Source organism: Thermobia domestica, chromosome 2 (genome assembly GCF_964235325.1).
Source record: "Thermobia domestica chromosome 2, izTheDome1.hap1.1, whole genome shotgun sequence".
Taxonomy (NCBI): Eukaryota; Metazoa; Arthropoda; class Insecta; order Zygentoma; family Lepismatidae; genus Thermobia; species Thermobia domestica.
Window position 1 is genome coordinate 355,556,911 of NC_137455.1, and position 15,256 is coordinate 355,572,166.

General features: G+C 36.0%; 1 protein-coding gene across 1 annotated transcript in view; it reads left to right on the forward strand.

The window, feature by feature from the left end:
* Nucleotides 1-6,926: 6,926 nt before the first annotated feature.
* The window catches only part of LOC145679880 (carbonic anhydrase 1-like), an 87,112-nt gene continuing 78,782 nt past the window's right edge, over nucleotides 6,927-15,256 (forward strand). Inside the window, exon 1 of the mRNA XM_081750390.1 lies at nucleotides 6,927-7,028. The gene's annotated coding sequence lies outside the window, so the exon portion shown is untranslated. The remainder of the gene's footprint in view (nucleotides 7,029-15,256) is intronic.

Below are 15,256 nucleotides of genomic sequence, written 5' to 3' on the forward strand. Positions count from 1 at the left end.
CCTGGAGGCCTACGTTATTGAGAGATATGTCCAATAAGGGAGGTTTTCATTGTATGTCAAACTCGGAAGGGGAGAGGTTACTGCGTCCCGGCCCCTAAGTGACGCCCCTATGCCCATGGCAGTATACTGACATCATTTGTCTAGTTAAGCCTATAGGACAATCGTGCGATGTTATATTATACTATTTCATTTCATTTATTAATACGTGGTTCTTTTAACAGAGCAACAAGGTTCTACTAGCGTGTGAAGCCCTCACCTTGACATACAAACAGAGAGCAATCTGCAGTTGGAACTGTGCCACATTCTCGCTGAGAAATGGGTGATGTCCTGAAAACACACACAGACAGGCATATAGACACACACAGTTCCGAAAATTTATTAGAAGCCATTCATTCTTTCTTACTTTATCATGAAAACGTACACAACAAGTTTTAATAATGTTTTATTATACACGGAGCTACTCAGAACTTTGGAAGACGGCGGTGCTTTTTGGACTTATTACGTGAAACAATGGATTGCATGCATAGCTTAACACAGTAAAAAGACAACAGATGAACGGTGTATGTATACACACATATATATAAATACACAGAGAAAGAGAGAGGTGGAGAGAGGATATGACAAAATGAAATTTGTAGGCGCATGCGTGGCTTATTGATCTGTTGGGGGTTGGAAGTTCGTTCAACCATAACAGAAGGTCAGTTAACACGTGGAGAGAGATTCAGTCCAAGTGCATTTTCATCAGCTCTAATAACTTTATCAATTCTATTGCTTTCTTTCATTCTTTTTCTTTCTATCTTTCTGCATCTTTATCTTTTCTTGTTTTTTCTCTCCATCTTCTCTTCATTCAGATGCCATAAAACTGAGAACGACATTTCATGATGGAAAGACAGGGGAAAAAAAAGTCTGTCATTACTGCAGCCGTTTCAATTTTGACAGACATCATTGACTCATGTTTCTCTCTCTCTCTCTCTCTCTGTCTCTCTCTCTCTTTGCTATGACCAGAGTTTCTTTTTTGTGTGCGAGAGGACTAAACAAAAATGAAATTAAATCTTACACTTTTACGTCCTACGGGTATGCCGACTAGGCTAAAAAAGACACGTGATGATGAGAAATGAATGAAATGGTGGAATGAATAAAGTGGGAAGAAATAGGATAACCCCAAGAAAACCCAAGAAAGCCCACTTGGAGCGAGCTGGAATCAAATCAGTGACACCACGCTCTAGAGGTGAACGCTCTACCACCGAACCACTGCGCTTCTGTAAGAGAACGAGAAGGGGTTAATAAGAAAAGCAGTGAATGTCAGAAGCAACAAACAATAATGTCACGTGCACACCACGTGAAGAAGTTTGGTTTCTATGGTTTAATATTTTCTCGATTAATACTTAAACCGGTAGTGGTAGAAAATTTAGAAACCGGTTTTAGTAGAGAGAGAGAGATTAAAGTGGGGACCGAATATATTACGAGGACTCTTAATTTATTGCAGAAACAGCTTCTCACTATCTATGACCGTTTTTACTCCATAGTAATCAAAATTCAAAACCGAAAGTAGTTGATTTCTGTCTCTTTTAGTTTGAATAAGTGGTTAAAAGAGAAAATGGTACCTATTCCTAGAACACTAAATCGATTTCCCAACCCCATCCCAAAAAATATCGCTTCTCGCTATTTCTTATCGGTTTTGCTCTATATAAATTAATAAAAACCGGAAGTTGTAGTGGATTTCTATCACTTCCGGTTTAAATGTATCTCGGTATCTATTACCGTTTTGATTCTCTAGTAATCAACGTTAAAACCGGAAGTTATTGGTTTCTGCCACTTTCAGTGGATGGAATCACCTCTATCAACGACCTTGCTTCCTAAACTGTTGTCCTTTTAAATTCCGGCCATAATTGATGGTAATCCATCAAGTATACCCTAGTTATTGAGATTTATTTTGTTTGTTTGTTTTCCGGACGGACAGAGAGAGAGAGTGAGTAGACCTAAACTATAAAGGCTGATTCACACATAGGTTGCCATGTTAGCCGTTCCCATGCAATACTCCTTCTGTGCGACGATGGACACCATTCACACATATCATGCCGTGCCGTGCCGCTGTTGTTTTCTACACTATTTGCCAAGATGGATTACAATGAGGAAGACGTTATTCGTGTGCTTCGTGTGCTCAGAAGACAGCCGAAAGATCGCAGCTGACGAGCCACGACCGGGTTGATTTCTCTTCAAGGTGGCCTGTCGGGGCACGGCATAGGAACAGCACAGGCACGGCATATCATGTATGATTTTTTTTTAAAAAAAGAAAACTCAATGAATTTTGAATGTCAAAGTCTGAAAAGAAGTTTCGTGGGTGTGAATTAACCTTAAAGAAGTTTTGGTAAACTAAACGCCTTCAAAGTGAAGTGATAAAACTATCTCAGGCCTGAACCTCATCTATGTTGAAAATTTGATCGAGATCAGCCGAGTGATTCAAGGATTATTAAAACACAAACATAGTCACTTTCATTTTTGTTTATATAGAAGATAGATAGATAGATGAGAAACAATAGAAACGTAAATCAAATGACATGTAAATCAAATGACATATGAAGGAAAGTGATAAAATCAAAGAAGGAAACACCTGATAACTTTTGCACAACATCTCAGAAATGTATATTGCTCAAGTCCATCTTGTTATAAAATACCTGGACAAACATGTAAAGAAGTATCTTATTTCTTAGATAATAGCACAGCGGCTGAAAATGAGTGTAAGGAATGATTTTTTTTAAAAAGTTGAATAAATCTATGGGTTATGATGAGTATCCAACTCATATATTTAAAGGACGAGCAGATTTACATTGTATGTCTCTGTGTGTTACATATACGTGGGATTTAGGATTTAGATTTCTGGGCTTTTGGCATCTCTGGCCATTTAGCCCGTCACATTTTGAGGGATGACGTCCCTCGGCGAGCACACCATCCGGGGAAAGGGAAGGAAGAAAGGATTGGGGAAGGACGGAAGCGGTCTGGCACCTATAAATTAGGCACCATCCCGGCATTTGCCTGGTTTGAATGAGGAAAACCCAGGAAAACCTCATTCAGGGTGGCTGCCTGAAAAAGCGTTTTAATTTTTTCGACCGATTGACCCAACGGGAATCAAACCCGGGACCGCTTGCACTGAAGGCGAGAGCGTAAGCGACTACGCTACGCGGGGCCACTGTGTTACATATGCAATCTAATATATATATATATATATATATATATATATATATATATATATATATATATATATATATATATATATATAACTCAAATATATCCAGACACTTGCAAAATAAATAAAATTATACTCATATTCAAATCTGGAAATTCCGGTGAACTTTAAGACTATTGTCGAAATATCTTATATCTACACCATCAAAAATATTTGAACAAATTATATATGTACGCAAAGCCATTTATGTATATTCATTAGCATGGATTTAACCCTAATAGTTAGGAATACGTTTATAAACTTAGTCGCGTTTACTTAATATCTACTTCATTCTTTTATTGAGGATCATTCCGTAGACATTATTTATACCGATTTGTCAAAAGCCTTTGATAAAATAGAGCACACACTTTTAACTTCAGAAATTGTCAAATTTTGATTTATCCTATCAATTACTAAGGCTAGTATCTTCTTTTATTGAGGATCATTCCGTAGACATTATTTATACCGATTTGTCAAAAGCCTTTGATAAAATAGAGCACACACTTTTAACTTCAGAAATTGTCAAATTTTGATTTATCCTATCAATTACTAAGGCTAGTATCTTCTTATCTAAAGGAACGTAAACAGTTTGTTACATACAGACAGGCAAATCATTTATTTACCTTTGAAGTGAGATCTGGCATACCACAAGGTTCAAATTTGAGACCACTATTTTTTTTCTATTATATTAGTGATCTTTCAAGTATCAAATTTTCAAAATTCTTTTCTTTGTTGATGATCTTAAACTATACAGGAAAATAGCTAATTCTACAGATTGTTTAGAGTTACAGAACTTCTTAAAATAAATGTTATGAATGATCCCTAGTTAACAAACTTAAGTTTAATGTAAGCTAGTGTTTTGTAATTACATATTCTAGACAATATACTTCTCTTAACTTCGATTATGAAATGAATGACAGAGTAATCAAGAAAACAACTCATATAACAGATCTAGATATAATTCTAGACAATAGACGTACTTATCATCTTAATGAAGGTACAAGACCTTTGGATTTTTATTGAGGTATTCTAAAGAACTTTTAAATAACTCAACTTCAATAACATTATATAATAGTTTTATTGGAAGCAAGCTTGAATATGTCTCTTCAAAATGGACATTAAGAAAAAAGGAAATGAAATCTTTGAGTTTAACGTCCCACAAGGCTAAGTGAGGCGGGTGGTTAACTCAAGTGAATGATGGTGGAAGAATTGGCGGAATAAAATGTGGGAGGAAATGGGAGTACCCCGAGAAAAACCCACAGACACTATGTTGTCCACCACATATTTAGCCATGGATCGAACCAAGGACCTCATGCACCAGAGGTAAGCACTCTACCACCGAGCCACCGTGCCTCCTCATGTTACACTAAGAAAATTGAGAGAGTGCAGAATAAGTTTTTACGATATTTATACCATTAGAAACCCTTATATAAATAATATGTAAGAAAATATTTCATACATAAAATTATAACAAGAATTTCAATGTAATATTTTACATGCCAGAAGGCAAATACCAGACCACATGTTTGTATATAATTTAGTTAATGGCATATTTGAAAATGAAGAGCTTTCACAGCAGTTATACTTTAATACCAAGAAAAACAATTTAGGAACAAGACAAACATTCTATTGTAAAAAAAATCTAATATTATATCAAAACTCATCATTTGTAAGAATTACGAGACAGAACGTCTTAAATAGAGATAATACAAATATTGATTTCTCAATGTAATGCAGTGAACTCATATATAACTAACTAACTAACTCTATGGCCTATGGAACCCGGAGGTTCAATGCCGCGTTCACAAAAGCTCTCCACTGACTTCTATCCTTCGCTAACTGCATCCAATTTCTACTTTGTATTCCAATCTCTGCGAGATCCATCTTAATATTGTCCTCCCATCTGCGCCTAGGTCTTCCTAATGGTCGTTTTCCGATTGGTCTTCCTGTCAAGACTTTGAAAGCGTTTCTATAGCTTGGCTCACGAATCTTTGCCGCGGTTGACGGCAAAAAAGAAATAGAATCGCGGCAGAGATTCGTGAGCTCCTCCATTCTAGCTACATGACCCGCCCACCTAAGCCTCCTAGACTTCACGACCCTAACAATGTTGGGTAAACCATATAAATTATGTATTTCCTCGTTATGAAGTTTCCGCCATTCCCCATTTCCGTTCCTCTTGGGTCCGAATATTCGTCTCAGGATCTTGTTCTCAAATACTTTCAGTCTATGTTCTTCCCTCAGAGTAAGTGACCATGTTTCGCAGCCATACAAAACGACAGGCATGATTACCGTTTTATATATTTTAAGCTTCAAATTTCTCGACAGAATTCGCGACAAGAGATTTTGAACCGAATAGTAACACGAATTCCCTGCTTTTAGTCGACATTTAATTTCTCCGTGAATATGATTTTCCTCTGTTAATATTGATCCTAGGTATTTGAAACTATCCGCTTTATCAAAAGTATTATTTAATATTTTAACGCATCCATAATTTGCTGTATTCCGGTCCCGACGCAATATTAGCTTTTATGGCCGTACTTCGCATAGGTAAAATATATCTATGTAAACAAACTGAACAACGAAAAAAAAACCACTTATTTTACTAATGGATTTGACACTAATGTCGGTCATTTTGGATTATTTTTACAAGTATTGGTAACCGCTCCGCCCCCTCCACCCCCGGTGACTCACGGCTCGCAGCCGAATGGTGTGAATTTGGAAGTTAATGCTATCGGAGTTTCACCATTGATCTCAGCGACCGCGAAGACTACGAATTTGCCATTAATATCGGTCATCTTGTAAACGCCCCCCTGAGAGCCCCCAGGTTCGAATTTTGGAAAAAAAGTTTCGTCTTCGTCTGGAGCATGATCCACGGTACCCGTGACCAAAATTTGGTAACTCTCGGTCCATTCGTGTAGTCCCCACAGACCACAGACAGACATACAGACAGCACACAAACAAACTCTTTATATCCCTCTTAGTCGCAAGTCAATGTGAAACGTGGATCTACAACCTAACGTGGAATCCGAAAAAGATGACCTCCCATCAGGAATCGAACCCGAGTCTCCCCCACCTAGACAACATACGCCAACCAAATAGCCACAAAGGAGCTCTAAATCACTTTCGAAACGAAATCTTTGTTTTACATCCTATGTCCACGTCGTGTAGGCTAGAGAAGACAGTGGTGATGAAAACGAATGAAATGGTGAAATGAAGAAAGTGGGAGGAAGCGGGAAAACTCCGAAAGAACCTACGCACTGTTGAGATTGAACCAGGAACCACACAACCGAGATGAACGCTCTATCCCTGATCCACCGTGGTCTCAAATTACTCTCGAATATACGTAAGTATTAATTTGTTAAAGAAATCAAGAAATTTTAGATAAAGTTAGTTGTTCAGTGAATCTTCTGTGAAATGTCACTTGATCTTACATAATATTATAATATCTTATTTGGTTCCTGTATTTCAAAAGTACAATGAAAGTTTGTCATCGATATTTCGTGCACGTGAAACAAAAGTGACAGTTTTTCTTCTTAGAACTTGAAAGAACGTAAAAGCATTGAGCGAGGTTTTTGTTAGGAAGCCTTATCTAGTTCACAGATAATTCCAGAGGTTGTGGCAATGCTTACTTTCCCTTATTTAATAATAACCCGTTAGAATTTTTGTTTCTAACTTCCAGCTGCCTTTCACTCATTGAGGCTGTCATAAAATTAATATAAGTGCAAGATGTTGTGTCTTGTTGTATCTTCAATATGTACAAGACAGTAAGTTCTTGTTAATTGTTACGTGGAAATCTTTCAAATACGTAAGTAGCTTAAATTATTATATAAAATTTTATCGGTTGCAATTTTCTATTTTCTAAATTTTACAGAGTGGATAGTTATTATTTTAATTAAAAAAAAAAAAAAAAAAAACTTTTCTGTTTCACAAAACTTAACAGGGTCTTTTTCATGTCATAAGATATTCTGAAGCAAGTGTACCAGAATATCAATAAAAGACTTGTATATACTAGTGATACTAGTTCTCATTTGTAACATGTCACAATTAGACTTCGGATTGTATGCACTAAAAATGTCTAATTATATATGCAACTGTCCAATAAAAATTGCGAAACTATGGATTCAAATATTCAGTAAAGAGGAAAATATCCAATAATTCTAGCATATTCTAAAAAAAAAAAAAAGAAAAGAAAAAAAAGAAAAAATGAAAAAGAAAGAAAGAAAAAGAAAAGAAAGAAATGAAATATATAAGTTTTTTTTTTTCGTCCTGCGGTTATGCCGGCTAGCTAAAGGAGACGGTGATGATGAGAAGTGAATGAAACGGTGAAATGAATAAAGTGTAGGGAAACGGGAGAACCCCGAGAAAACCCACGCACACGGCGTTTGTCCACCACAAAGTTCACTTGGCGAGGGCTGGGATTGAACCCGGGAGCTCAAGCACCAGAGGTGAACGCTCTACCACTGAGCCACCGCGGCCCCTAACATTTAGATGGAATTCATGGTGAATGTCTTGGTGTCCACGAGATTGGCTATTTATAAAACTGTGATCGTTTGACTATTCGGGATTTTGTAAGCTTCAGAATTTGTTGAATAATGCATTATCTGTTGTTTATTTTATTATTTTTTTTTAAATGGAAGTATTACTCTGAAGTGCGGGCGGGACCCTGGGGCCCGGGCGATTGCATGGTTCACCCTTCAGCAACGTTATTTCAGATTTTTTTTTTTGGGGGGGGATTCCCAGATTTCAGTAGATTTTCAGCTTTTTCATTGGTCTTATTATTAAAATGTTTACAAATGTCAAAATCAGAGAGGACAGTTGTCCTCCCTGAAGACCCAAATGACGACCTTTTGCCCCATGTAAAGACAGAGGTGGATCTGGTCCGGAGCCGGGATGGGCTAGGGCACTAAATTTTTTGAGTGACAAAAATAATTGAACCTATTATATATTTATATATTTTTCAAAGTTTATAGTAAACTCATGATATACCTATCACAGTCTGGGTTCTGGTTGCCCCCGAGTTTTTACCTTCTAGATCCGATTCAGTGTAATTACCGCTTTGGAGTCGTATACACTAAGTAATACGCTATCAATTGTTCGACACTAGAACATGTAACTTTGTTAGTAGCTCCGTCCCGGAGAATAGGGCTGTTAAAGATTATTTATGATAAGAAAGGTCGTAAGATGGCATTGTAGTTAATTAGATTATGTTAAATTGAAATATCTAAGTTAATTTTGAACGAATCTTTCTTATATTTGCCACTTTAAACACAAAATCATTAATTATTATAGTGTAACATGCATAATTCACTGACAATTTCAGTATTCCAAAATATGCTTCATAAATTTTACACTTTCATAGGTATAGAAGAAAGAGAAGAAGAAGTATACGTTGGAAGTGTTGCTGCTTTTGAAAAGGAATGAATTCATCTGTATTGAATATTGGGTTTTTGGATAATTTTGGTAGAACGACAAATGCGTTGAAAGTTGTTGATTTAGAAGAACGAAATAAATATGGCGACAGTTTGTTGATATTGATTAGAAGTTACAATCAGGGTTAGAAACAAAGGTTCACGAATTAATCACTTATGATTGTGTACACAGTAAAAATTTAAAAAAATATTCCACGTCAGTGGACAATCTTCTTTATTTATATTAATAATATAAAGTTTTGTAAGTTTGGAGTGGGCAATACAATGAACATAATGTCCAAGAGTGATTTAATTATGGATACCCGGCTGCTGGTAACTCACCATACTTCGTCCGGGACAACATTATTTTCTGAGTTGAGAAATATAAAATAAAATTGAAATTCATTAGATTGTTAACTACCGAAAAGGATGACAACCCTGATGTCTAATGTTAGAACGTAATGATATCTGAATATGTCTCAGCAACGGCGCCGACTTTCCAAAATTTATATGGGTGCATATCAATGGTGGGACGTGTTATATATTTTCAAGGGAGTCATGATACTTTTTGATAGATTTCCTTTTAGTTAAAATTTCCATAACATAGTTCCATTTTTTATTGTGGAAACTGTCTTTGACTAGGCCAGAGAAAGACAAGAAAGGAGGGGGGGATTTTTGCTTGGTTGCTTTTTCACAGACACATTTGAAACAAACAATTATGTTTTAGAAATTATAAATTTTAACTTCCATCTCAGTGTTTCAACTGCTTATTATTATTATTATTATTATTATTATTATTATTATTATTATTATTATTATTATTATTATTTGATAATGGCAAGTGAGAAATATTTATTTTGTTTCTATTAAACTAAATCATGTGGGTGTGGCGCACCCTCAAGATTATTTGTGTGAATGCTTGGAGACCCGGAGCACCCACGTAGTCGGCGTGCATGTGTCTCAGGCATTTTAAGGAATATGCTTTAGAAGTCCATTATAACATATTGTCGTACAGGGTGAAGACATAGTTAGATCGTCACGATGATTTCTCAAAGCTGGAGGGACGTACCTAATGTATTATGAGTACGAGCATGCAGACGATACTCCCTTTGATGAATATGGTATCCGTGCCCTATCTGTGTGAATCATGTCAGTGACTCACCGGTAATGACAATTATCCAAGGGATGTTGAATTGTTGCTTATCCTCATCTATGTGGAATTCCTGTGCTACATTAACATTATTATTGAAGTCGGTTGAATATAGAAGTTTTGCTTCTCAACTCTGATACACAATTTTAAACTGCCGAAATACAGTATACCACCGACATGTAGGGGACCACAACCAGAGGAATTTGGAAAAGCGTTAATACGAAGCATCTTGAACCTAGAATTGTAAATCTGAATCTACAAGTCGGCGTCGCCTTTGAGTGCATCTGGTTGTATTTTGTGATAAAGATGGCGTGGCTGCACCAAACAAAGCTGCTGTTATAGAGTTGTTCAAGAAGGGTTTCGACATAATTAGATGTCTCTGACGGATTATGTCTCAGAAACAGTTCCAAAATTAAAAATATGTAAATTGGGGCGAAGCGGGCAATCTGAGACGAGCGAGTGGATAGAGTCAGTGATGATGTAAGGAAGACAGGCTCGTACCCAGAAATTTTTGTTGGAAGAGGTTCGAGCTTTGGGGGGGGGGGGGGTTCAATACTACGAGCCACTACGTCTATGTTGTATTGAACGGGTATTATTGTCCATCCGAAAATACCATAAGCAATTGTAAAATACTTCCAACTATACAGTGTGTTTGAAAAATAACTCCCTAGTTTTAATGTGTCCTAGAATCTGTACAAAGTGGCATACACTATTCTAGTTTGTCGTGTTTGATTCATCAACTGTCCAAGTTTGACTCCCCTGCAGCTGGCAGACATGCTTGACCTTGAGACGGCATCAATGCTGTTTTTTCCTCTATTTCCTCAATTCAGTCCAGGCAGGCGTGCAAAGCAGAGCAACTCAGCAACAATGTGTACTCCGCAACAGGAAGTGTAGACTTTTTTTTGGGGGGGAGGGGGCACATAAAAAATGTTGTGTACAGTGAAAAGATCAGAGACATCAATCATTTATGGGAAAGAATCATCGCGGCCGTTGGGACAGTTACACCTGAAATGTTGGTGAATACGTGGCAGAAGTGGAATATCGTCTCGACGTGTGCAGGGCCACAAATTGATCCCACGTTGAAGTCTACCAACACTAAACAAAGCTTGAAGGAATTCTCTTTCATGATATGTACTCATTGATGTAAGATTTCATTCATTTCCCAATTAAATTTATACTTAAAACTAGGGAGTTCTTCTTCAAACACCCTGTATTTTCAGAAAAATAATGATAGAACTAGATTTTTTTTATAAGAGGAGTACAGAGGAAGTGTAAGGTCAAATTGTCATGCTACATCAATCATTTCCCTGATAAACAAGAACGTATAGTTTTATTGAGAAAGTATGCGAATGTTGTTGAGTTAGGAAGCTTTGGGAGGGTTCTGGTGAACTCCTTGTGGGTGCACCCCTGAAGGGAGGATTATACTGGGGAAGAAATTCCCCCCCCCCTTCCGGCGTATGTCTCTGATTGTACTCACGTAGGTTATCGCCCGTTCTATGCATTGAAAATTATCATCCTAGAAGAAATCTTTTGAACTCTCTACCGACAAAGATACTTGAAGGAAGCGAACCAACATATTAAAACATACCAAGTGATTGGCATCATCAATATTGTGTTGGTGTTTCTGATAAAGACGAATTCCTTTGTGGGAAGTGTTGAGGGCAAATTGATGCTTTATAACTGCCAATTTAAGAAGCTCCTACTATAAATACAAACTTGAAGGGAAAAAATTATATAAGATCAATTTATCTACTTTCCAGATGGAAGAATGTTTTTTGCACTTTCATTCTATCACAAAGTATGAATTCTACCATTTATGAAACCATGTAAAGTGATAATGGACCATTTTTTGGGTTTTATGCACATTTTCTGGACAATTAAAGATTGTTTGATTTTTCATTTATCTTTTTCTTTTCTTTCTTTTTCTTTTTGCAAGATTCAATGTTGTTCTCCAATAGAACTGATTTTTCTTTTTCTTTTTCCTTTCTTTTCTTTTCTTTTTTTGCAAGATTCAATGTTGTTCTCCAATAGAATTGATTTTTCTTTTTCTTTTTTATATTTTGCAAGATTCAATGTACTTTACGGCTAAAAGTGTGTTTTCAGAGTTCAGTACGCCTAGGAAACATTAGATATACATGAAGCAATAAGATAATCTGTTATTTTAATGTTGTTATAGTGTACCCACTCCGCTCCATAGGTCTGCCCGCTTCATCCGGTTGTTGGATCGAAGTGAGAGTAGTAGTGGCCCAGTTATGGCCCGCCGAGACAGCAAAAATTTTCTCGATTTTGATTGGCTGATAGAGATCACGTGACTTTAGGCCCTGCCCACGCGGGAAATTCAAATTTCCAGGTCACGTGGTATGATGTCATGAGTCACTCTGCGGGGAAAACTCTTTTATGACCAGGATTTTCAAATTCGTTCCCTTTTACGGGTAAGATGAGTGCTTTAATACCTGATTTTAATTGGTTGATAAAGGTCATGTGATCTTAGGTCCTGGGATATTTGAAATTCGTTCCCTTTTATAGGTAACATGAATGCTTTGGTACCACGATGATGATTGGCTGATAGATGTCACGTGATCTTAGGCTCTAGGATTTTTAAAAATTTGTTCCCTTCTACGGGTAAGATGAGTGCTTTGATACTTGATTCTGATTATTTGATAGAGGTCACGCAATCTTAGGCCCTGGGATTTTTGAAGTTCGGGTATCCTCTTTGATGTGTACTTTGGTACTAAGATACTGATTGGCTGATAGAGGTTACATGATTTTAGACCCACCACATGGTGAACACGTTACATGGTATTACGTTATGAGTCACCCTTGTGGGGAAATCCCTCACTCTGAATTTTTGAAATTTTTTTCATTTTTATGGGTGAGATTTGTGTTTTGGCACCTCGATTTTGATTGGAGGATAGAAGTCACATGATCTTAGCCCCAGCCCATGCTAGAAATTCAATTTTTTTTAGGTTACGTGATATGACGTCATGAGATCAGGCGATCCACCCTTGACAAGGGATTTTAGAATTAAGTTCCCTTTTATTGTTATGTACTGAAGTTCACCTTAAATATTATCGTTTCCTGTTATGGGTAAGATGGTTCTTACCTTATATATTTAGTGTGAAGATCCTGTCCTTGAATTAGTATATATCTGAAAGGATACATTTATTCTCTAATGATGAAAGAGGGGCCCGTCCTCCCTTATAAGGTGTATGTATAGTCAACCTTATTTTTGTTCCCTTTAATACGCCCCTGCGTCCATCTTAGCATCGCCTTTAGGATTACGTCATGGGGTCACGTGATGTTAGGCCATGCTCCACCTTTATGGGGTAGTTCCACTGAGCGGTTTATTTCGTTTCCTTTTATGGGTATAAAATTTTGGAGATTGTTATCTTCTTTCCATACCTTATAGGTTGTATTATAGTCCGTTTCCTTTGATGAATATCAATGATTGATTTTGGAGCCTTATTACGTTATATGATTATTTGGAGGTGTATTTAAGATTATTTCCTTAAATTTGATATGTACTTCGTGATCCATTTTGTTTCGCTTCAGAGATGAACATATGTTGATTATTATGTTATAGACATTGAAGTTGTCCGAGTTCGATCCTTCAGAAATTTTTAAATTCCTTCGAGGCTAAAGGAAACGATGATGAGAAATGATAGGACGAAACAGGAGAAAACATGAACTTACTTGCTTGCGGATTGAAGCAGGGATCACACACATTAGAGACAAGCGCTGAGCCACCGTGCCCCATTCGGTGTGAGCAATTTCACATATGAAAAGAACATGGACATATTATGTTACATTACACATTTCTGCTCGTTGTTACGCATACGAGTTTGTTGTGAAATTGCAGAATCCGCGTTTACGAAGAGTATAATGTCAGTTTGTTTATTGAATATTTCTAAGATGTGTAAAAGAGGGTCGATTTCGGACCTGGTTAACAACATTAATTTATATTGTTTTTTTTTTCGCAGATTAAATCAAATTGTTGCAAAATTTAGAAAAGCTTCTTCGTGCATTGGCTTATAATCATATGTTTAGAAACAAACGTCAGCTATATGTGTTTCATGTGCTTACGTATTCGTTGTCACTATCATTGCCATTCTTTTGTTATAGCATATTGAACATATACAGTATTTAATTGTCAATGGTTTACTTTGAAAGGATATATTTATTCTTTGAGAAGGATAAAAGGGATGGGATGATGTGATTTTGGACCTAGTTAGCACCTCTCATTTCCGTTCGTGGATTAAATAAAAAGATGACTCTTTGATTAAATCTGATTAGTTCATTGTTCGAGCGATATTTTAAACGCTTAGTGTTCGTAGAACAGTAAGCGCTTCATTGATGGAAACAAGGTTGCCAAATTTTGAAAATCTAAACTGCTCCGATTCTTTTTCGAAACGGTTCCGCTTAGTGCAAGAATTTTTAAAACTAAAAATTTTGAAAAACTAAAAATTATCAAACTAAAAAAAACTTTTCAAAACGAAAAATTTTTCGAACTAAAATTTTCAAATCAAAAAATTTAAACAAAATTTTCAAAACAAAATTTGAAACAAATCTTTCAAACAAAAATTCAAACTAATAGATTTCAAATAAAATTCAAAACAAAATTTTGAAACAAATCTTTCAAACAAAATTTCAAACTAAAACATTTCAAATATAATTTTGAAACAAATTTTGAAAATCTCAAAATTTTAAAACTAAAAAAAAAAACAAATCAAACTTTCTGGAACGAAACTTTTTAAACTTAAAAGTTTCGAACAAGATTTCGAACCGAATTTGAAAACTGAAAGCTTTTCGAAGCAAATTTTCAAACAAATTTTTCGAACTCAGAAAGTTTCAAACTTAAAACTTGCAAACCAAAATTTCAAACTAAAAGTATTCAATCTAAAAAAAATTGAACTCAAAGTTCAAACTAAAAATTTTCAAACTCAGAAAGTTTAAATCAAAATTTGAAACTTAAGTTTCGAATTAAAAATATTTTCGAACTACAATTATCAAACTCAAACTTTTCGAAAATTTTAACCGAGATTGAAAGTGATTACCTAAACAGATTACATCGTAGATTGTGAGTTGTTGCTAACGTTGAAAGTGCAGTCAGTTTAACGACTTTTAGTTTACTGATTTGAATTTAAATTATCTTGGAGAAGTATTCAGGATTAAATTTGATATATGATGATGAACCGTTTGGCTAGTCATTGCTAGTCATTTATTTCGTAACGGAACATTGAAATGAAATCTCAAGCTCATTTCATAAGACAAACTAAACTATCTAGTCAGCTCTAACTCACAAATCGTTTCGCTAGCCAAAGACCGTTTGGTAAGCCGTAACTTTTAGTAATGTAACATAGTTTACGGTTTAAGATTTATATTGTCTTGAGAACGATTGAGTTCGTTTATGTAATGAACCTGTTGTCCAGCCATAGCCTGATTTCACATCGTAGCTCATGAATGCACTCTTGTTGT